The 22,843-nt window shown below is 40.9% G+C and overlaps 1 long non-coding RNA gene and 3 other non-coding genes across 4 annotated transcripts; all 4 read left to right on the forward strand.

Moving 5' to 3' along the window:
* Positions 1-2,258: 2,258 nt before the first annotated feature.
* Positions 2,259-5,226, forward strand: LOC142398291 (uncharacterized). The gene is made up of 5 exons (XR_012772778.1): positions 2,259-2,335; positions 3,347-3,511; positions 3,973-4,138; positions 4,300-4,485; positions 4,572-5,226. It is a non-coding gene; the product is annotated as an uncharacterized LOC142398291 (long non-coding RNA).
* A 10,649-nt stretch (positions 5,227-15,875) lies between these two features.
* Positions 15,876-15,948, forward strand: trnaf-gaa (transfer RNA phenylalanine (anticodon GAA)). The gene has a single exon. It is a non-coding gene; the product is annotated as a tRNA-Phe (tRNA).
* A 1,541-nt stretch (positions 15,949-17,489) lies between these two features.
* On the forward strand, positions 17,490-17,562 carry trnaf-gaa (transfer RNA phenylalanine (anticodon GAA)). Its single transcript has one exon. It is a non-coding gene; the product is annotated as a tRNA-Phe (tRNA).
* Positions 17,563-20,143: 2,581 nt separating this feature from the next.
* On the forward strand, positions 20,144-20,216 carry trnay-gua (transfer RNA tyrosine (anticodon GUA)). The gene has a single exon. It is a non-coding gene; the product is annotated as a tRNA-Tyr (tRNA).
* The last annotated feature ends 2,627 nt before the right edge of the window (positions 20,217-22,843 follow it).

Genomic DNA, 22,843 nt, shown 5'->3' on the forward strand with positions numbered 1-22,843 from the left:
AAAATCTATTTAGCATTAGCGGCTGTAACAAGCGGAAATGACGTCATTGTGACGTCATTTCCGCTTGTAGGCCTGGTGGGGAAATCGCGATTCGAAGTGCTTTGTGTCCCTCTCGGCACTTCGTCGTTTTTCATAGACCGGAAGGACATGGCAGCCTCCATAGAGCTTACCTGCTCTATGTAGATACAGACAAGTTATTCTTCACTCAGGAGGATAAGTGAGATTTTTGACAGAGATCATTTTACACCAATGAGGACTAACTTATGAATGAATATGTTGATTTGAGCTATTAAATGACTTAATTTATTACATAGTGTCCCTTTAATCCTTGGTCTACATTACATTGCGTCTTGAAATGGAAACTTCTGTATAATACAGACTGACATCTTTGGTATTTTTTGGAAATGATGGCCATCTAAATTTAACTCAAAATAAACTTCCTTTGGTTGTTACATTGTTTGTCTGTGAGCGTATGTTTACGGTGATAGCCCCACCACACAATTCAAGAGAACAAAAAGTGAAAGGTGAAGTCCTTCCTCATGAGAAAAGGCAAGGCAGGATGATTCAAGCGCTATACATGACAGAAACAATTAACATGAATTTCCCCATTGTGGGATAAATAAAGTAAATAAAGTACAATCTAATGATAATAATAAAAAATGCTGTCAGGCAACCCCCCCCCCACACACACACAAAAAAGACTATATATAGAACTAATATTCCACTAATGCTTCTTCAAAGCACAAGGAAATTTTGTGCATTTGCTGAATTTTAATTTGAAATAATTATGTCCCGTTTTGTATCTGCAACTTCTTGCAGTATTTTTAACATTAAAGAGCACCCCCTAGTGATATGTATGAAAATCTAATACTTATCCATGCCAACAGCAGCAGTTCCGATGCTCTCATTTTTCTTACAGTTCTGCGCACTGCCAGGAATTGGAAAATAGGACAAGATGAACTTCTCAAATTACTTCATAACACTAATCGCCCTCTCAGAGAGCTTTTTTTTATATATATATTACACTGTCTTCTCATGTATATGTACATATATGTAAAAATGCTGTATATTTATATATTCAGATCATTATTCATGTATTAGGTAAAACTAAATAGATGACACCAGTGGTTGTTGTTTGTCTTGGAAATGCAGTCCCCTCCCGACCCACATTCTTGTTTGTTTTTGCACCATGCAGTTTTTTCTTACTTTAAGTGGGCTGTTGGGTGAGTCAGAGGACAGTGAGTACTGTTTCAGTCGGCCATGTAATAAACAAAAGCTACATGCACACACATGTACCTCTTACAAAAAATGTAGGCATTTTGTTCCTGTCTTTTATACCTCTCTTCTTAGATCACTTTCAAACACTACACGAACAACCCGACTCTATTTCAGAGGAAACACCTGAGAAACACCATCATGTGTCAGTAAATCTAAAATACATAATGAGGTAGTGTAAATAAGTGAAAAGTGAAACTATTCTCATGCATTTACTATCGGATTTACTCAAGTCACTTCACTTGAGTCAGTTATGGAGTTTGTGCAAATAAAAAAACTGACTCCGTCCTTTCAAAAAACGTCTGTACAAGGTTACCTTGCTTTGCCTCTAAAAACATTTTCAATAATTAATATATATGTATATATATATATATATATATATATATATGTGTGTGAGTGTGTGTGTGTTTTTATTTATGTGTTTTCTTATTTACTTATTTATTTATACATAGTACATACAATGTATTTGTACACATACAAATACATAGTATTAATACACATTCTTATATAAACGACCATTAATAGAGTGAAAACATAATTTTACTAAAACACTAAACTGTTTAAAAACTGTTTAATGAAAAGAAAATAACATAATGTATAACATATATGCAGTTAAAATCAGATGTTTAAAGTTGAAGTATGTGATTAATGAAAAGCAGCAGAAAATGAATAGAAGTAGGCTACTTAATTTAGTTTTTTTGTTTTATCTTCTTTTTTTCCCTAAATAGCTACAGTTGTAATAGATCTATGAAGCTCATTCCAGCTGTGTTCATCTTTGCTTAAAACCGCACCTAAAAGTTTAAACTCAACTAATCTATATTTTGGGTACAAAATGTCGGGAGAATCACAGAAATTGAGTTTAAAGCGTTTAATCTAGTTCTGTATTTACTCCAAATCAGTGAAAAGTATTTCCATGGCGCTTGCATTTCATTTTCAAATCAACGACCCGGAAGCCACTTCTCTTCTTCTTCCCTCTTGTTCTGCGTATTTTCATGGGAGGACGTTACTATGGCTCATAAAGTTCAGAAGCTCGTTGCTAAAGTACCCACTTTAGTTGGTGGTAGGTATTGTAACCGTTTTTATTGTTATTATTATTATTTTTTTTATACAACTGTAAAGTAGGTTAGTGAAAACAATCTCGCTGGAGTGGCAATGCTGCGTAGTTTGTATCTGTAACAGCTGCAAAGGTGCGCTGTGACCTCTGAAGTCTTTACCTCAGGTGTAAGAACAGCAGCTAAACCTGCAAACTTAGGTGAAGTTAGTTTTAAGTTGGATATTCGACAGACATTCGCAAGCAAGCCACTCCAACATTTCAAGTGCACCCGTATTGCAGACTTTACAGTAAACACACGGAGAGGACGACTGCAGCGTGTTCCAACTTCCTGTTTTCAAAATAAAATAAAAAGGAAAAAAAATATATATATTTAAAGCAGAGATGAGCGACTGTGTATAAAGTCAGGGTTGCCAACTTTTCCAAAAACCTTGGAGTGAGATTTCAGCGGGTCGGTTCGCGACACGCATCTCAGAAGTTGTTCCACATTACAGATATATATATATCTGTGTAGATATGATCTAGATACATGTATACATTTTATGAATATGCAATAGTGCAGAGTGTGGGGCCTTCCTCTAGAAAATTTTGCATTTCTTAAATGCAATTTCTTCCATTCTAGTCGATTTTAGGGTGACTATTTAGACATGGCAAATCCTAAATTCGCTTGAATCGAATAACACTACATTGCTGTAGTGAGACAGCGCTGCGTTACCAATCAGATTTCGCCTTGGCAAACCAACGTCACTGACGTACCGACTGACGTACCGACTGACGTACCGACTGACGTACCGACTGACGTACCGACTGACGTAATGACAAGCCATTTCCAGCAAATCAACAATCAGAGAGGGATTAGACACTCTGCTGCAAGGGCGTAATAATGGTGTTGACATTGGTGGGGACAAATTTTTTTATTTCTTAGATGCAATTTCCTGCATTTTAACCAATTCTGGGGTGAATAATGGCAAATCCCATCTGATTCACAGCCCTCTGATTTTTTTTAATGTAAACCATAAGAGAGGCGTCTGGCTGCAGACCTGCACTGTCAGGACCCATGACCTGCACTGTCAGGACCCTTAGTTGGAGACATGCACTGTGACGTCACCTGCACTGTGAGGACCCGAAGCGACAAGCGAGGAGCACGTATTTTTCGTTCCCCATTTGAACTGTGGAGACGACGAGGTGAGTAAAAGTCGAGTGAAAACAACTTTCTTTCATACGAAGAAACAGAAACAGTCTTTATTCACTGGAACGTTACGTTGCACACTATATACTCTAAAGTTATATTAATTTTAAAGAATCAGGGTTTTTTTAAACTTTTGGCTAGTCTTCAGCGTTGTTATCGTATTGATAGTGCTCACTTAAATGTGCCATTTTTCGTATCGATAGTGCTGACTTGTTTAATTTTGTTTGACTTATTACGACATTATTTGTCTCTTACAGATGCATATTTCAATAACTATATACTGTAAAGTTATATTAATTTTAAAGAATCAGGTTTTTTTTTACTTTTGGCTAGTCTTTAGCGTTGTTATCGTATCGATAGTGCTCACTTAAATGCGCCATTTATATATATATATATATATATATATATATATATATAATTTAGTTTTACTTATTACGACATTATTTGTCTCTTACAGATGCATATTTCAATAACAACCGCCGGCACTACGCCCAAAATCGAACGCTGCACGTCATGTTGCAAACTGTTTCACTGCCCTCTGTGCCTACAATTTAAACCAGCAAAATTGTCCAAGCTGCAGAGCCACTTAGAGGCACATACAAAAGGTGGCATTTTATTTAAAGGTAAGCATAATGTATTTGTCTGTTTGTTTGTACTCATAAGTATTAGCCAACGCTACTAACTTCTGGCAGGTTGTGGTTTGGTTTGTAAAAGGGTAAAAGGAAAATGAAGGGAATGTAGGTTGCAGTTAAGAACATCTGACACCTCACTTTCTGTCTTTTAGAAACCTATCCCAGTCACTAAATCCTGGCAACTGGACAGAGAAAACTGGACTACAAATTCAGGTAAGAGTATAAAGTATGTATAATGCATGTATTCATATTAATAGTTGAGTACTCAGGAAGAAGAGCAGCAGGCAGAGGTCTCCAAGAGAGCCAGACTTGCTGATGTGGACACACCAGTGGAAGGCGTAAGCTTTTGCACAGTATCTATTGGTCAGATACTGTTGGTGTGGCAGCTATAGTACAGACATCTTTCTTTCTGTCTTTTCCATAGGACTCGGTTGAAGATCGCATTCTTCAAAATTGCAGACATGCAGCAGAGTGGGCTGAGGCCAACAAACCACTGTTGTCTGCCAGTGTGGACCTGCCTGACGTTCTGGGCATGGGGGAAGAGGAACAGGCAGAGGCTGCTCTACAGTATGGGAGGTTGTGGAACGAAGAACTGGACGAGGATGAAAGAGAAGCGATCCTGGAGCCTTTCAAAATGATATTTCACAATATTAACGACATGTTGATATTTTGTGAACAGGTAGTCGACAAAAACAAAGATTTTTTGTCATATTGTGAATGTTTGACTGAATAAACACTACAGAACATTTGATCATGTTGTGACTTGGTGTGCTTTTTATGTTTTCTCATTGATCCCTTAATAATTTGACTAAGATTATACTGTAGATATCAAGAGTTAGGGTACTATTTAGTGGTACTAAGGTGTTCCAGCAGCCCTCTCTCTCTCTCCCTATCTCTTACTTTTTCTCTCTCTCTCTCTGCCCCATTTTCTTGTATGCTTATGAGTTTGTCTATGCGTCAACTGTCTAGTGTCATTTGTGTATATTTGTGTGAAAAAAAAAAAAAAAGTTTATATGGTGGTATGTTGAAATATAATGGAAAATAACTGTAGTCGTGTATGGGCATACACTGTGAACTGGAGGAAGAGAAAGAAGAAAGGGAAAAAAAAATATATATATATATATATATATATTTTGATGATGATGATGAAATTGTATATGTTGTACAAGTCTACCAATAAACAAAGTAACAAAAAAAAATAACATAATTGGCATAGACATAGAACCAAACATGAAATTTATGGTGGTTAAGGATAAAAATACAGAATAATACAACAGAAAAACTAATTGAAACAAATATATATATAAAGACCAGTGCGATAAAGTCAAAATGAAATGATAATGAAATAGCAGTGACTTACTCTATAGTACACAATAAAATGTACAGTATAGGCCTATGGCATCTTGTGAGATGTTGGCTTATGAATATGAGCCTAAGAGAAAATGTGTGCAGTGACCAAACAAAAGTTTACAATACAAATAAAAACAATAGACCGGGAATTGATAGATTTTATGTCGTACTGTTAACTAATTAATTAATTTGTGAGGACCTCTTGAAAAATATAGCGTTTAAAATCGTTTAAAAATACGTGCTTCCGATACACACGCTTTTATTTTGAAAGGCTTCGAATCAACTTCCGGTCCTCACAGTGCACTTCCGGTCCTCACAGTGCAGGTGACGGTCTCCAACAGGGTCCTGACAGTGCAGGTCTGTGGGTCCTGACAGTGCAGGTCTGCAGCCAGACTCTGTTGAACCATAATGGCAAGATTGAGAATTGATTTTTTTATGCAAGTCACTCAAGTTTCTGGTGACTTCAACATTATCCCAGGCCCAAGCAGACATTGCCACAGAAAGATGTTTTATGTGTGTTATGTGTTTCTGAAATTTCAGGATCTGTAAGTTGATGAGTTTGGGTGCATTTTGTATAAAATATCAACTGATGAAGTTTTGAAAGTGCACACTGCAAAGATAAGTGTGAAAAGTGTGAACAATAAAAGTGGAAATGTACAATTTTTGAAAAATGTAGGCGGATGACTACTTAGCATTAGCAACAAGCATTTATTAGCTCTGCACAGTTCCCACAAAAATAAAAAACCAGCAGTCAAAAGTAGCTAGCGAAAATAATGCATTTCGCCAAACACAGACTTTTGTGCAAGTTAGCACCAGAACTGATATAGTTCATCATAAACAAACTCAAAATAAGGCTCAAAGTGCTAAAAACCGGAATATGCCTTTAACAATAACATACCTTGTAAATGTATTACTCTCATCCATCAGACTTTCTCAAGCTGTCCCGCTGTGTCTCTTCTTCTGCTGCTGACTCTGGATGCAGCGCAGAGGGTTCAGTGGCGCTCATTAGCGCCGACTAGCGGCAGGGAGGAGTATTCGCGGCTCAAGGTCGCATTATTATTTTTTGCCGTGTGAAATGTGATGTGTGGCGTGTGTGCGTGTGAAAACCGGCAAAAGAGTGTGTCACACGGTGAAACCGTGAGAGTTGGCAGCTCTGATAAAGTTATTGAAAATTATGGACAGAACTGAATTGTAAAAATAAAAGGTGTATCTCATGTAGCAAGTGTAGTTACATGACCCCACACTGATTTGGAGTCAATTGATCACATGACCTGGAAGCTATTGAGCAAAAATGCTAATACAGTATTTACATATAAAAATTCATTGACAACAGTCAATTATTGAACAAACATCCATTATTGAATTTTTGTGGCCTTTATCTGGCTCCACAGCTTTGTCGCCAAAGCGCCACGAAGCGAGCTCCCGATTTTAGTTTTCAAATGAAAACGGCCATTTTGGCCCTGTGTAGCCGAAATAGCTCAGACTGAAGATCTGAAGGTCCCTGGTTCAATCCGGGGTTTCTGCAAAGACTACTATGAATTGTGGATGTTTGTCGAGAGGGAACAACAGCCCATGTTAGGAAAGTGAACTGGTAAAAAGGAATTATCTCAAAAAACTTAGATCAATGAAAACATACGAGGCTGGTAGGAAAGTGAACTGGTAAAAAGGAATTATCTCAAAAAAGCTGAATTAATGAAAACACACGAGGCTTCTTCCTCAGCTACAACAGTCAATTATTGCATTTTTGTGGCCTTTATCTGGCTCCCCAGCTTTGTCGCCTAAGCTCCAAGGAGCGCGCTCCGGTTTTAGTTTCCAAATGAAAACGGCCAGTTTAGCCCTGTGTAGCCGAAATAGCTCAGTTGGGAGAGCATCAACTGAAGATCTGAAGGTCCCTGGTTCAATCCCGGGTTTCGGCAAAGACTACTATGAATTGTGGATGTTTGTCAAGAGGGAAACACAGCCCATGTTAGGAAAGTGAACTGGTAAAAAGGAATTATCTCAATGAAAACACACGAGGCTGGTAGGAAAGTGAACCGGTAAAAAGGAATTATCTCAATGAAAACACACGAGGCTGGTAGGAAAGTGAACTGGTAAAAAGGAATTATCTAAAAAAAACTGCATTAATGAAAACACACGAGGCTTTTTCCTCAGCTACAACAGTCAATTATTGCATTTTTGTGGCCTTTATCTGGCTCCCCAGCTTTGTCGCCTAAGCTCCAAGGAGCGCGCTCCGGTTTTAGTTTCCAAATGGAAACGGCCAGTTTAGCCCTGTGTAGCCGAAATAGCTCAGTTGGGAGAGCATCAGACAGAAGATCTGATGGTCCCTGGTTCAATCCCGGGTTTCGGCAAAGACTACTATGAATTGTGGATGTTTGTCAAGAGGGAAACACAGCCCATGTTTGGAAAGTGAACTGGTAAAAAGGAATTATCTCAAAAAAGCTTCATTAATAAAAACACACGAAGCTTCTTCCTCATCTACAATAGTCAATTATTGCATTTTTGTGGCCTTTATCTGGCTCCCCAGCTTTGTCGCCTAAGCTCCAAGGAGCGCGCTCCGGTTTTAGTTTCCAAATGAAAACGGCCATTTTGGCCTTGTGTAGCCGAAATAGCTCAGTTAGGAGAGCGTCAGACTGAAGATCTGAAGGTCCCTGGTTCAATCCCGGGTTTCGGCAAAGACTACTATGAATTGTGGATGTTTGTCAAGAGGGAAACATAGCCCATGTTTGGAAAGTGAACTGGTAAAAAGGAATTATCTCAAAAAACCTAGATCAATGAAACCAAACGAGGCTGGTAGGAAAGTGAACTGGTAAAAAGGAATTCTCTCAAAAAAGCTTCATTAATGAAAACACACCAGGCTTCTTCCTCATCTACAACAGTCAATTATTGCATTTTTGTGGCCTTTATCTGGCTCCCCAGCTTTGTCACCTAAGCTCCACGGAGCAAGCTCCGGTTTTAGTTTCCAAATGAAAACGGCCATTTTGACCTTGTGTAGCCGAAATAGCTCAGTTGGGAGAGCACCAGACTGAAGATCTAAAGGTCCCTGGTTCAATCCCGGGTTTCGGCAAAGACTACTATGAATTGTGGATGTTTGTCAAGAGGGAAACACAGCCCATGTTTGGAAAGTGAACTGGTAAAAAGGAATTATCTCAAAAAACCTAGATCAATGAAACCAAACGAGGCTGGTAGGAAAGTGAACTGGTAAAAAGGAATTATCTCAAAAAACCTAGATCAATGAAACCAAACGAGGCTGGTAGGAAAGTGAACTGGTAAAAAGGAATTCTCTCAAAAAAGCTTCATTAATGAAAACACACAAGGCTTCTTCCTCATCTACAATAGTCAATTATTGCATTTTTGTGGCCTTTATCTGGCTCCAAAGCTTTGTCGCCTAAGCTCCAAGGAGCGCGCTCCGGTTTTAGTTTCCAAATGAAAACGGCCAGTTTGGCCCTGTGTAGCCGAAATAGCTCAGACTGAAGATCTGAAGGTCCCTGGTTCAATCCGGGGTTTCGGCAAAGACTACGATGAATTGTGGATGTTTGTCAAGAGGGAACAACAGCCCATGTTAGGAAAGTGAACTGATAAAAAGGAATTATCTCAATGAAAACACACGAGGCTGGTAGGAAAGTGAACCGGTAAAAAGGAATTATCTAAAAAAAACTGCATTAATGAAAACACACGAGGCTTTTTCCTCAGCTACAACAGTCAATTATTGCATTTTTGTGGCCTTTATCTGGCTCCCCAGCTTTGTCGCCTAAGCTCCAAGGAGCGCGCTCCGGTTTTAGTTTCCAAATGGAAACGGCCAGTTTAGCCCTGTGTAGCCGAAATAGCTCAGTTGGGAGAGCATCAGACTGAAGATCTAAAGGTCCCTGGTTCAATCCCGGGTTTTGGCAAAGACTACTATGAATTGTGGATGTTTGTCAAGAGGGAAACACAGCCCATGTTTGGAAAGTGAACTGGTAAAAAGGAATTATCTCAAAAAAGCTTCATTAATAAAAACACACGAAGCTTCTTCCTCATCTACAATAGTCAATTATTGCATTTTTGTGGCCTTTATCTGGCTCCCCAGCTTTGTCGCCTAAGCTCCAAGGAGCGCGCTCCGGTTTTAGTTTCCAAATGAAAACGGCCATTTTGGCCTTGTGTAGCCGAAATAGCTCAGTTAGGAGAGCGTCAGACTGAAGATCTGAAGGTCCCTGGTTCAATCCCGGGTTTCGGCAAAGACTACTATGAATTGTGGATGTTTGTCAAGAGGGAAACATAGCCCATGTTTGGAAAGTGAACTGGTAAAAAGGAATTATCTCAAAAAACCTAGATCAATGAAACCAAACGAGGCTGGTAGGAAAGTGAACTGGTAAAAAGGAATTATCTCAAAAAAGCTTCATTAATGAAAACACACCAGGCTTCTTCCTCATCTACAACAGTCAATTATTGCATTTTTGTGGCCTTTATCTGGCTCCCCAGCTTTGTCACCTAAGCTCCACGGAGCAAGCTCCGGTTTTAGTTTCCAAATGAAAACGGCCATTTTGACCTTGTGTAGCCGAAATAGCTCAGTTGGGAGAGCACCAGACTGAAGATCTAAAGGTCCCTGGTTCAATCCCGGGTTTCGGCAAAGACTACTATGAATTGTGGATGTTTGTCAAGAGGGAAACACAGCCCATGTTTGGAAAGTGAACTGGTAAAAAGGAATTATCTCAAAAAACCTAGATCAATGAAACCAAACGAGGCTGGTAGGAAAGTGAACTGGTAAAAAGGAATTCTCTCAAAAAAGCTTCATTAATGAAAACACACAAGGCTTCTTCCTCATCTACAATAGTCAATTATTGCATTTTTGTGGCCTTTATCTGGCTCCAAAGCTTTGTCGCCTAAGCTCCAAGGAGCGCGCTCCGGTTTTAGTTTCCAAATGAAAACGGCCAGTTTGGCCCTGTGTAGCCGAAATAGCTCAGACTGAAGATCTGAAGGTCCCTGGTTCAATCCCGGGTTTCGGCAAAGACTACGATGAATTGTGGATGTTTGTCAAGAGGGAACAACAGCCCATGTTAGGAAAGTGAACTGATAAAAAGGAATTATCTCAATGAAAACACACGAGGCTGGTAGGAAAGTGAACTGATAAAAAGGAATTATCTCAATGAAAACACACGAGGCTGGTAGGAAAGTGAACCGGTAAAAAGGAATTATCTCAAAAAAGCTTCATTAATAAAAACACACGAAGCTTCTTCCTCATCTACAATAGTCAATTATTGCATTTTTGTGGCCTTTATCTGGCTCCCCAGCTTTGTCGCCTAAGCTCCAAGGAGCGCGCTCCGGTTTTAGTTTCTAAATGAAAACGGCCATTTTGGCCTTGTGTAGCCGAAATAGCTCAGTTAGGAGAGCGTCAGACTGAAGATCTGAAGGTCCCTGGTTCAATCCCGGGTTTCGGCAAAGACTACTATGAATTGTGGATGTTTGTCAAGAGGGAAACATAGCCCATGTTTGGAAAGTGAACTGGTAAAAAGGAATTATCTCAAAAAACCTAGATCAATGAAAATAAACGAGGCTGGTAGGAAAGTGAACTGGTAAAAAGGAATTATCTCAAAAAAACTGCATTAATGAAAACACACCAGGCTTCTTCCTCATCTACAACAGTCAATTATTGCATTTTTGTGGCCTTTATCTGGCTCCCCAGCTTTGTCACCTAAGCTCCACGGAGCAAGCTCCGGTTTTAGTTTCCAAATGAAAACGGCCATTTTGACCTTGTGTAGCCGAAATAGCTCAGTTGGGAGAGCATCAGACTGAAGATCTAAAGGTCCCTGGTTCAATCCCGGGTTTCGGCAAAGACTACTATGAATTGTGGATGTTTGTCAAGAGGGAAACACAGCCCATGTTTGGAAAGTGAACTGGTAAAAAGGAATTATCTCAAAAAACCTAGATCAATGAAACCAAACGAGGCTGGTAGGAAAGTGAACTGGTAAAAAGGAATTCTCTCAAAAAAGCTTCATTAATGAAAACACACAAGGCTTCTTCCTCATCTACAATAGTCAATTATTGCATTTTTGTGGCCTTTATCTGGCTCCAAAGCTTTGTCGCCTAAGCTCCAAGGAGCGCGCTCCGGTTTTAGTTTCCAAATGAAAACGGCCAGTTTGGCCCTGTGTAGCCGAAATAGCTCAGACTGAAGATCTGAAGGTCCCTGGTTCAATCCCGGGTTTCGGCAAAGACTACGATGAATTGTGGATGTTTGTCAAGAGGGAACAACAGCCCATGTTAGGAAAGTGAACTGATAAAAAGGAATTATCTCAATGAAAACACACGAGGCTGGTAGGAAAGTGAACTGGTAAAAAGGAATTATCTCAATGAAAACACACGAGGCTGGTAGGAAAGTGAACCGGTAAAAAGGAATTATCTAAAAAAAACTGCATTAATGAAAACACACGAGGCTTTTTCCTCAGCTACAACAGTCAATTATTGCATTTTTGTGGCCTTTATCTGGCTCCCCAGCTTTGTCGCCTAAGCTCCAAGGAGCGCGCTCCGGTTTTAGTTTCCAAATGGAAACGGCCAGTTTAGCCCTGTATAGCCGAAATAGCTCAGTTGGGAGAGCATCAGACTGAAGATCTGAAAGTCCCTGGTTCAATCCCGGGTTTTGGCAAAGACTACTATGAATTGTGGATGTTTGTAAAGACGGAAACACAGCCCATGTTTGGAAAGTGAACTGGAAAAAAGGAATTATCTCAAAAAAGCTTCATTAATAAAAACACACAAAGCTTCTTCCTCATCTACAACAGTCAATTATTGCATTTTTGTGGCCTGTAGGAAAGTGAACTGGTAAAAAGGAATTATCTCAAAAAAACTGCATTAATGAAAACACACCAGGCTTCTTCCTCATCTACAACAGTCAATTATTGCATTTTTGTGGCCTTTATCTGGCTCCCCAGCTTTGTCGCCTAAGCTCCAAGGAGCGCGCTCCGGTTTTTAGTTTCCAAATGAAAACGGCCATTTTGGCCTTGTGTAGCCGAAATAGCTCAGTTGGGAGAGCATCAGACTGAAGATCTAAAGGTCCCTGGTTCAATCCCGGGTTTCGGCAAAGACTACTATGAATTGTGGATGTTTGTCAAGAGGGAAACACAGCCCATGTTTGGAAAGTGAACTGGTAAAAAGGAATTATCTCAAAAAACCTAGATCAATGAAACCAAACGAGGCTGGTAGGAAAGTGAACTGGTAAAAAGGAATTCTCTCAAAAAAGCTTCATTAATGAAAACACACAAGGCTTCTTCCTCATCTACAACAGTCAATTATTGCATTTTTGTGGCCTTTATCTGGCTCCCCAGCTTTGTCGCCTAAGCTCCACGGAGCGCGCTCCGGTATTAGTTTCCAAATGAAAACAGCCATTTTGACCTTGTGTAGTCGAAATAGCTCAGTTGGGAGAGCATCAGACTGAAGATCTGAAGGTCCCTGGTTCAATCCTGGGTTTCGGCAAAGACTACTATGAATTGTGGATGTTTGTCAAGAGGGAAACACAGCCCATGTTTGGAAAGTGAACTGGTAAAAAGGAATTATCTCAAAAAACCTAGATCAATGAAAACGAACGAGGCTGTTAAGAAAGTGAACCGGAAAACATACGAGGCTTCTTCCTCATCTATAACAGTCAATTATTGCATTTTTGTGGCCTTTATCTGGCTCCACAGCTTTGTCGCCAAAGCTCCACGGAGCGAGCTCCCGATTTTAGTTTTCAAATGAAAACGGCCATTTTGGCCCTGTGTAGCCGAAATAGCTCAGACTGAAGAGCTGAAGGTCCCTGGTTCAATCCCGGGTTTCGGCAAAGACTACTATGAATTGTGGATGTTTGTCAAGAGGGAACAACAGCTCATGTTAGGAAAGTGAACTGGTAAAAAGGAATTATCTCAATGAAAACACACGAGGCTGGTAGGAAAGTGAACTGGTAAAAAGGAATTATCTCACAAAACCTAGATCAATGAAAACATGCGAGGCTTCTTCCTCATCTATAACAGTCAATTATTGCATTTTTGTGGCCTTTATCTGGCTCCACAGCTTTGTCGCCAAAGCTCCACGGAGCGAGCTCCCGATTTTAGTTTTCAAATGAAAACGGCCATTTTGGCCCTGTGTAGCCGAAATAGCTCAGACTGAAGATCTGAAGGTCCCTGGTTCAATCCCGGGTTTCGGCAAAGACTACTATGAATTGTGGATGTCTGTCAAGAGGGAACAACAGCTTATGTTAGGAAAGTGAACTGGTAAAAAGGAATTATCTCAAAAAACCTAGATCAATGAAAACATACGAGGCTGGTAGGAAAGTGAACTGGTAAATAGGAATTATCTCAATGAAAACACACGAGGCTGGTAGGAAAGTGAACTGGTAAAAAGGAATTATCTCAAAAAACCTGCATTAATGAAAACACACCAGGCTTCTTCCTCATCTACAACAGTCAATTATTTCATTTTTGTGGCCTTTATCTGGCTCCCCAGCTTTGTCGCCTAAGCTCCACGGAGCGCGCTCCGGTTTTAGTTTCCAAATGAAAACGGCCATTTTCACCTTGTGTAGCCGAAATAGCTCAGTTGGGAGAGCATCAGACTGAAGATCTAAAGGTCCCTGGTTCAATCCCGGGTTTCGGCAAAGACTACTATGAATTGTGGATGTTTGTCAAGAGGGAAACACAGCCCATGTTTGGAAAGTGAACTGGTAAAAAGGAATTATCTCTAAAAACCTAGATCAATGAAAACATACGAGGCTGGTAGGAAAGTGAACTGGTAAAAAGGAATTATCTAAAAAAAACTGCATTAATGAAAACACACGAGGCTTCTTCCTCATCTACAACAGTCAATTATTGCATTTTTGTGGCCTTTATCTGGCTCCCCAGCTTTGTCGCCTAAGCTCCAAGGAGCGCGCTCCGGTTTTAGTTTCCAAATGAAAACGGCCATTTTGACCTTGTGTAGCCGTAATAGCTCAGTTGGGAGAGCATCAGACTGAAGATCTAAAGGTTCCTGGTTCAATCCCGGGTTTCGGCAAAGACTACTATGAATTGTGGATGTTTGTCAAGAGGGAAACACAGCCCATGTTTGGAAAGTGAACTGGTAAAAAGGAATTATCTCAAAAAAGCTTCATTAATGAAAACACACGAGGCTTCTTCCTCATCTACAATAGTCAATTATTGCATTTTTGTGGCCTTTATCTGGCTCCCCAGCTTTGTCGCCTAAGCTCCAAGGAGCGCGCTCCGGTTTTAGTTTCCAAATGAAAACGGCCATTTTGACCTTGTGTATCCGTAATAGCTCAGTTGGGAGAGCATCAGACTGAAGATCTAAAGGTCCCTGGTTCAATCCCGGGTTTCGGCAAAGACTACTATGAATTGTGGATGTTTGTCAAGAGGGAAACACAGCCCATGTTTGGAAAGTGAACTGGTAAAAAGGAATTATCTCAAAAAACCTAGATCAATGAAAACAAACGAGGCTGGTAGGAAAGTGAACTGGTAAAAAGGAATTATCTCAAAAAAGCTTCATTAATGAAAACACACGAGGCTTCTTCCTCATCTACAATAGTCAATTATTGCATTTTTGTGGCCTTTATCTGGCTCCCCAGCTTTGTCGCCTAAGCTCCACGGAGCGCGCTCCGGTTTTAGTTTCCAAATGAAAACGGCCATTTTGACCTTGTGTAGCCGAAATAGCTCAGTTGGGAGAGCATCAGACTGAAGATCTAAAGGTCCCTGGTTCAATCCCGGGTTTCGGCAAAGACTACTATGAATTGTGGATGTTTGTCAAGAGGGAAACACAGCCCATGTTTGGAAAGTGAACTGGTAAAAAGGAATTATCTCAAAAAACCTAGATCAATGAAAACGAACGAGGCTGGTAAGAAAGTGAACCGGAAAACATACGAGGCTTCTTCCTCATCTATAACAGTCAATTATTGCATTTTTGTGGCCTTTATCTGGCTCCACAGCTTTGTCGCCAAAGCTCCACGGAGCGAGCTCCCGATTTTAGTTTTCAAATGAAAACGGCCATTTTGGCCCTGTGTAGCCGAAATAGCTCAGTTGGGAGAGCATCAGACTGAAGATCTAAAGGTCCCTGGTTCAATCCCGGGTTTCGGCAAAGACTACTATGAATTGTGGATGTTTGTCAAGAGGGAAACACAGCCCATGTTTGGAAAGTGAACTGGTAAAAAGGAATTATCTCAAAAAACCTAGATCAATGAAACCAAACGAGGCTGGTAGGAAAGTGAACTGGTAAAAAGGAATTCTCTCAAAAAAGCTTCATTAATGAAAACACACAAGGCTTCTTCCTCATCTACAACAGTCAATTATTGCATTTTTGTGGCCTTTATCTGGCTCCCCAGCTTTGTCGCCTAAGCTCCACGGAGCGCGCTCCGGTTTTAGTTTCCAAATGAAAACGGCCATTTTGACCTTGTGTAGCCGAAATAGCTCAGTTGGGAGAGCATCAGACTGAAGATCTGAAGGTCCCTGGTTCAATCCCGGGTTTCGGCAAAGACTACTATGAATTGTGGATGTTTGTCAAGAGGGAAACACAGCCCATGTTTGGAAAGTGAACTGGTAAAAAGGAATTATCTCAAAAAACCTAGATCAATGAAAACGAACGAGGCTGGTAAGAAAGTGAACCGGAAAACATACGAGGCTTCTTCCTCATCTATAACAGTCAATTATTGCATTTTTGTGGCCTTTATCTGGCTCCACAGCTTTGTCGCCAAAGCTCCACGGAGCGAGCTCCCGATTTTAGTTTTCAATTGAAAACGGCCATTTTGGCCCTGTGTAGCCGAAATAGCTCAGACTGAAAATCTGAAGGTCCCTGGTTCAATCCCGGGTTTCGGCAAAGACTACTATGAATTGTGGATGTTTGTCAAGAGGGAAACACAGCCCATGTTAGGAAAGTGAACTGGTAAAAAGGAATTATCTCAATGAAAACACACGAGGCTGGTAGGAAAGTGAACTGGTAAAAAGGAATTATCTCACAAAACCTAGATCAATGAAAACATGCGAGGCTTCTTCCTCATCTATAACAGTCAATTATTGCATTTTTGTGGCCTTTATCTGGCTCCACAGCTTTGTCGCCAAAGCTCCACGGAGCGAGCTCCCGATTTTAGTTTTCAAATGAAAACGGCCATTTTGGCCCTGTGTAGCCGAAATAGCTCAGTTGGGAGAGCATCAGACTGAAGATCTAAAGGTCCCTGGTTCAATCCCGGGTTTCGGCAAAGACTACTATGAATTGTGGATGTCTGTCAAGAGGGAACAACAGCCCATGTTAGGAAAGTGAACTGGTAAAAAGGAATTATCTCAATGAAAACACACGAGGCTGGTAGGAAAGTGAACTGGTAAAAAGGAATTATCTCAAAAAACCTAGATGAATGAAAACATACGAGGCTGGTAGGAAAGTGAACTGGTAAATAGGAATTATCTCAATGAAAACACACGAGGCTGGTAGGAAAGTGAACTGGTAAAAAGGAATTATCTCAAAAAATCTAGATCAATGAAAACATACGAGGCTGGTAGGAAAGTGAACTGGTAAAAAGGAATTATCTAAAAAAAACTGCATTAATGAAAACACACGAGGCTTCTTCCTCATCTACAACAGTCAATTATTGCATTTTTGTGGCCTTTATCTGGCTCCCCAGCTTTGTCGCCTAAGCTCCAAGGAGCGCGCTCCGGTTTTAGTTTCCAAATGAAAACGGCCATTTTGACCTTGTGTAGCCGAAATAGCTCAGTTGGGAGAGCATCAGACTGAAGATCTAAAGGTCCCTGGTTCAATCCCGGGTTTCGGCAAAGACTACTATGAATTGTGGATGTTTGTCAAGAGGGAACAACAGCTCATGTTAGGAAAGTGAACTGGTAAAAAGGAATTATCTCACAAAACCTAGATCAATGAAAACATGCGAGGCTTCTTCCTCATCTATAACAGTCAATTATTGCATTTTTGTGGCCTTTATCTGGCTCCACAGCTTTGTCGCCTAAGCTCCACGGAGCGCGCTCCGGTTTTAGTTTCCAAATGAAAACGGCCATTTTGACCTTGTGTAGCCGAAATAGCTCAGTTGGGAGAGCATCAGACTGAAGATCTGAAGGTCCCTGGTTCAATCCCGGGTTTCGGCAAAGACTACTATGAATTGTGGATGTTTGTCAAGAGGGAAACACAGCCCATGTTTGGAAAGTGAACTGGTAAAAAGGAATTATCTCAAAAAACCTAGATCAATGAAAATGAACAAGGCTGTTAAGAAAGTGAACCGGAAAACATACGAGGCTTCTTCCTCATCTATAACAGTCAATTATTGCATTTTTGTGGCCTTTATCTGGCTCCACAGCTTTGTCGCCAAAGCTCCACGGAGCGAGCTCCCGATTTTAGTTTTCAAATGAAAACGGCCATTTTGGCCCTGTGTAGCCGAAATAGCTCAGACTGAAGATCTGAAGGTCCCTGGTTCAATCCCGGGTTTCGGCAAAGACTACTATGAATTGTGGATGTCTGTCAAGAGGGAACAACAGCTTATGTTAGGAAAGTGAACTGGTAAAAAGGAATTATCTCAATGAAAACACACGAGGCTGGTAGGAAAGTGAACTGGTAAAAAGGAATTATCTCAAAAAACCTAGATCAATGAAAACATACGAGGCTGGTAGGAAAGTGAACTGGTAAATAGGAATTATCTCAATGAAAACACACGAGGCTGGTAGGAAAGTGAACTGGTAAAAAGGAATTATCTCAAAAAACCTGCATTAATGAAAACACACCAGGCTTCTTCCTCATCTACAACAGTCAATTATTGCATTTTTGTGGCCTTTATCTGGCTCCCCAGCTTTGTCGCCTAAGCTCCACGGAGCGCGCTCCGGTTTTAGTTTCCAAATGAAAACGGCCATTTTGACCTTGTGTAGCCGAAATAGCTCAGTTGGGAGAGCATCAGACTGAAGATCTAAAGGTCCCTGGTTCAATCCCGGGTTTCGGCAAAGACTACTATGAATTGTGGATGTTTGTCAAGAGGGAAACACAGCCCATGTTTGGAAAGTGAACTGGTAAAAAGGAATTATCTCTAAAAACCTAGATCAATGAAAACATACGAGGCTGGTAGGAAAGTGAATTGGTAAAAAGGAATTATCTAAAAAAAACTGCATTAATGAAAACACACGAGGCTTCTTCCTCATCTACAACAGTCAATTATTGCATTTTTGTGGCCTTTATCTGGCTCCCCAGCTTTGTCGCCTAAGCTCCAAGGAGCGCGCTCCGGTTTTAGTTTCCAAATGAAAACGGCCATTTTGACCTTGTGTAGCCGAAATAGCTCAGTTGGGAGAGCATCAGACTGAAGATCTAAAGGTCCCTGGTTCAATCCCGGGTTTCGGCAAAGACTACTATGAATTGTGGATGTTTGTCAAGAGGGAAACACAGCCCATGTTTGGAAAGTGAACTGGTAAAAAGGAATTATCTCAAAAAAGCTTCATTAATGAAAACACACGAGGCTTCTTCCTCATCTACAATAGTCAATTATTGCATTTTTGTGGCCTTTATCTGGCTCAGGAGCTTTTTCGCCTAAGCGCCAAGGAGCGCGCTCCGGTTTTAGTTTCCAAATGAAAACGGCCATTTTGGCCTTGTGTAGCTGAAATAGCTCATTTGGGAGAGCATCAGACTGAAGATATGAAGGTCCCTGGTTCAATCCCGGGTTTCGGCAAAGACTACTATGAATTGTGGATGTTTGTCAAGAGGGAACAACAGATCATGTTAGGAAAGTGAACTGGTAAAAAGGAATTATCTCAATGAAAACACACGAGGCTGGTAGGAAAGTGAACTGGTAAAAAGGAATTATCTCAAAAAAACCTGCATTAATGACAACACACGAGGCTTCTTCCTCATCTACAACAGTCAATTATTGCATTTTTGTGGCCTTTATCTGGCTCCCCAGCTTTGTCGCCTAAGCTCCAAGGAGCGCGCTCCGGTTTTAGTTTCCAAATGAAAACGGCCAGTTTGACCTTGTGTAGCCGAAATAGCTCAGTTGGGAGAGCATCAGACTGAAGATCTAAAGGTCCCTGGTTCAATCCCGGGTTTCGGCAAAGACTACTATGAATTGTGGATGTTTGTCAAGAGGGAAACACAGCCCATGTTTGGAAAGTGAACTGGTAAAAAGGAATTATCTCAAAAAACCTAGATCAATGAAAATAAACGAGGCTGGTAGGAAAGTGAACTGGTAAAAAGGAATTATCTAAAAAAAACTGCATTAATGAAAACACACGAGGCTTCTTCCTCATCTACAACAGTCAATTATTGCATTTTTGTGGCCTTTATCTGGCTCCCCAGCTTTGTCGCCTAAGCTCCAAGGAGCGCGCTCCGGTTTGAGTTTCCAAATGAAAACGGCCATTTTGGCCCTGTGTAGCTGAAATAGCTCATTTGGGAGAGCATCAGACTGAAGATCTGAAGGTCCCTGGTTCAATCCCGGGTTTCGGTAAAGACGACTATGAATTGTGGATCTTTGTCAAGAGGGAAACACAGCCCATGTTTGGAAAGTGAACTGGTAAAAAGGAATTATCTCAAAAAAGCTTCATTAATGAAAACACACGAGGCTACTTCCTCATCTACAATAGTCAATTATTGCATTTTTGTGGCCTTTATCTGGCTCAGAAGCTTTGTCGCCTAAGCTCCAAGGAGCGCGCTCCGGTTTTAGTTTCCAAATGAAAACGGCCATTTTGGCCTTGTGTAGTTGAAATAGCTCATTTGGGAGAGCGTCAGACTGTAGATCTGAAGGTCCCTGGTTCAATCCCGGGTTTCGGCAAAGACTACTATGAATTGTGGATGTTTGTCAAGAGGGAACAATAGCTCATGTTTGGAAAGTGAAATGGTAAAAAGGAATTATCTCAAAAAACCTAGATCAATGAAAACAAACGAGGCTGGTAGGAAAGTGAACCGGTAAAAAGGAATTATCTCAATGTAAACACACGAGCCTGGTAGGAAAGTGAACTGGTAAAAAGGAATTATCTAAAAAAAACTGCATTAATGAAAACACACGAGGCTTCTTCCTCATCTACAACAGTCAATTATTGAATTTTTGTGGCCTTTATCTGGCTCCCCAGCTTTGTCGCCTAAGCTCCAAGGAGCGCGCTCCGGTTATAGTTTCCAAATGAAAACGGCCAGTTTGGCCCTGTGTAGCCGAAATAGCTCAGTTGGGAGAGCATCAGACTGAAGATCTGAAGGTCCCTGGTTCAATCCTGGGTTTCGGCAAAGACTACTATGAATTGTGGATGTTTGTCAAGAGGGAAACACAGCCCATGTTTGGAAAGTGAACTGGTAAAAAGGAATTATCTCAAAAAACTGAAGATCTGAAGGTCCCTGGTTCAATCCCGGGTTTCGGCAAAGACTACTATGAATTGTGGATGTTTGTAAAGACGGAAACACAGCCCATGTTTGGAAAGTGAACTGGTAAAAAGGAATTATCTCAAAAAAGCTTCATTAACAAAAACACACAAAGCTTCTTCCTCATCTACAACAGTCAATTATTGCATTTTTGTGGCCTGTAGGAAAGTGAACTGGTAAAAAGGAATTATCTCAAAAAACCTGCATTAATGAAAACACACCAGGCTTCTTCCTCATCTACAACAGTCAATTATTGCATTTTTGTGGCCTTTATCTGGCTCCCCAGCTTTGTCGCCTAAGCTCCAAGGAGCGCGCTCCGGTTTTTAGTTTCCAAATGAAAACGGCCATTTTGGCCTTGTGTAGCCGAAATAGCTCAGTTGGGAGAGCATCAGACTGAAGATCTAAAGGTCCCTGGTTCAATCCCGGGTTTCGGCAAAGACTACTATGAAGTGTGGATGTTTGTCAAGAGGGAAACACAGCCCATGTTTGGAAAGTGAACTGGTAAAAAGGAATTATCTCAATGAAAACACACGAGGCTGGTAGGAAAGTGAACCGGTAAAAAGGAATTATCTAAAAAAAACTGCATTAATGAAAACACACGAGGCTTTTTCCTCAGCTACAACAGTCAATTATTGCATTTTTGTGGCCTTTATCTGGCTCCCCAGCTTTGTCGCCTAAGCTCCAAGGAGCGCGCTCCGGTTTTAGTTTCCAAATGGAAACGGCCAGTTTAGCCCTGTATAGCCGAAATAGCTCAGTTGGGAGAGCATCAGACTGAAGATCTGAAAGTCCCTGGTTCAATCCCGGGTTTTGGCAAAGACTACTATGAATTGTGGATGTTTGTAAAGACGGAAACACAGCCCATGTTTGGAAAGTGAACTGGAAAAAAGGAATTATCTCAAAAAAGCTTCATTAATAAAAACACACAAAGCTTCTTCCTCATCTACAACAGTCAATTATTGCATTTTTGTGGCCTGTAGGAAAGTGAACTGGTAAAAAGGAATTATCTCAAAAAAACTGCATTAATGAAAACACACCAGGCTTCTTCCTCATCTACAACAGTCAATTATTGCATTTTTGTGGCCTTTATCTGGCTCCCCAGCTTTGTCGCCTAAGCTCCAAGGAGCGCGCTCCGGTTTTTAGTTTCCAAATGAAAACGGCCATTTTGGCCTTGTGTAGCCGAAATAGCTCAGTTGGGAGAGCATCAGACTGAAGATCTAAAGGTCCCTGGTTCAATCCCGGGTTTCGGCAAAGACTACTATGAATTGTGGATGTTTGTCAAGAGGGAAACACAGCCCATGTTTGGAAAGTGAACTGGTAAAAAGGAATTATCTCAAAAAACCTAGATCAATGAAACCAAACGAGGCTGGTAGGAAAGTGAACTGGTAAAAAGGAATTCTCTCAAAAAAGCTTCATTAATGAAAACACACAAGGCTTCTTCCTCATCTACAACAGTCAATTATTGCATTTTTGTGGCCTTTATCTGGCTCCCCAGCTTTGTCGCCTAAGCTCCACGGAGCGCGCTCCGGTATTAGTTTCCAAATGAAAACGGCCATTTTGACCTTGTGTAGTCGAAATAGCTCAGTTGGGAGAGCATCAGACTGAAGATCTGAAGGTCCCTGGTTCAATCCTGGGTTTCGGCAAAGACTACTATGAATTGTGGATGTTTGTCAAGAGGGAAACACAGCCCATGTTTGGAAAGTGAACTGGTAAAAAGGAATTATCTCAAAAAACCTAGATCAATGAAAACGAACGAGGCTGTTAAGAAAGTGAACCGGAAAACATACGAGGCTTCTTCCTCATCTATAACAGTCAATTATTGCATTTTTGTGGCCTTTATCTGGCTCCACAGCTTTGTCGCCAAAGCTCCACGGAGCGAGCTCCCGATTTTAGTTTTCAAATGAAAACGGCCATTTTGGCCCTGTGTAGCCGAAATAGCTCAGACTGAAGAGCTGAAGGTCCCTGGTTCAATCCCGGGTTTCGGCAAAGACTACTATGAATTGTGGATGTTTGTCAAGAGGGAACAACAGCTCATGTTAGGAAAGTGAACTG

The sequence above is a fragment of the Odontesthes bonariensis genome, chromosome 14 (genome assembly GCF_027942865.1).
Source record: "Odontesthes bonariensis isolate fOdoBon6 chromosome 14, fOdoBon6.hap1, whole genome shotgun sequence".
NCBI lineage: Eukaryota > Metazoa > Chordata > Actinopteri > Atheriniformes > Atherinopsidae > Odontesthes > Odontesthes bonariensis.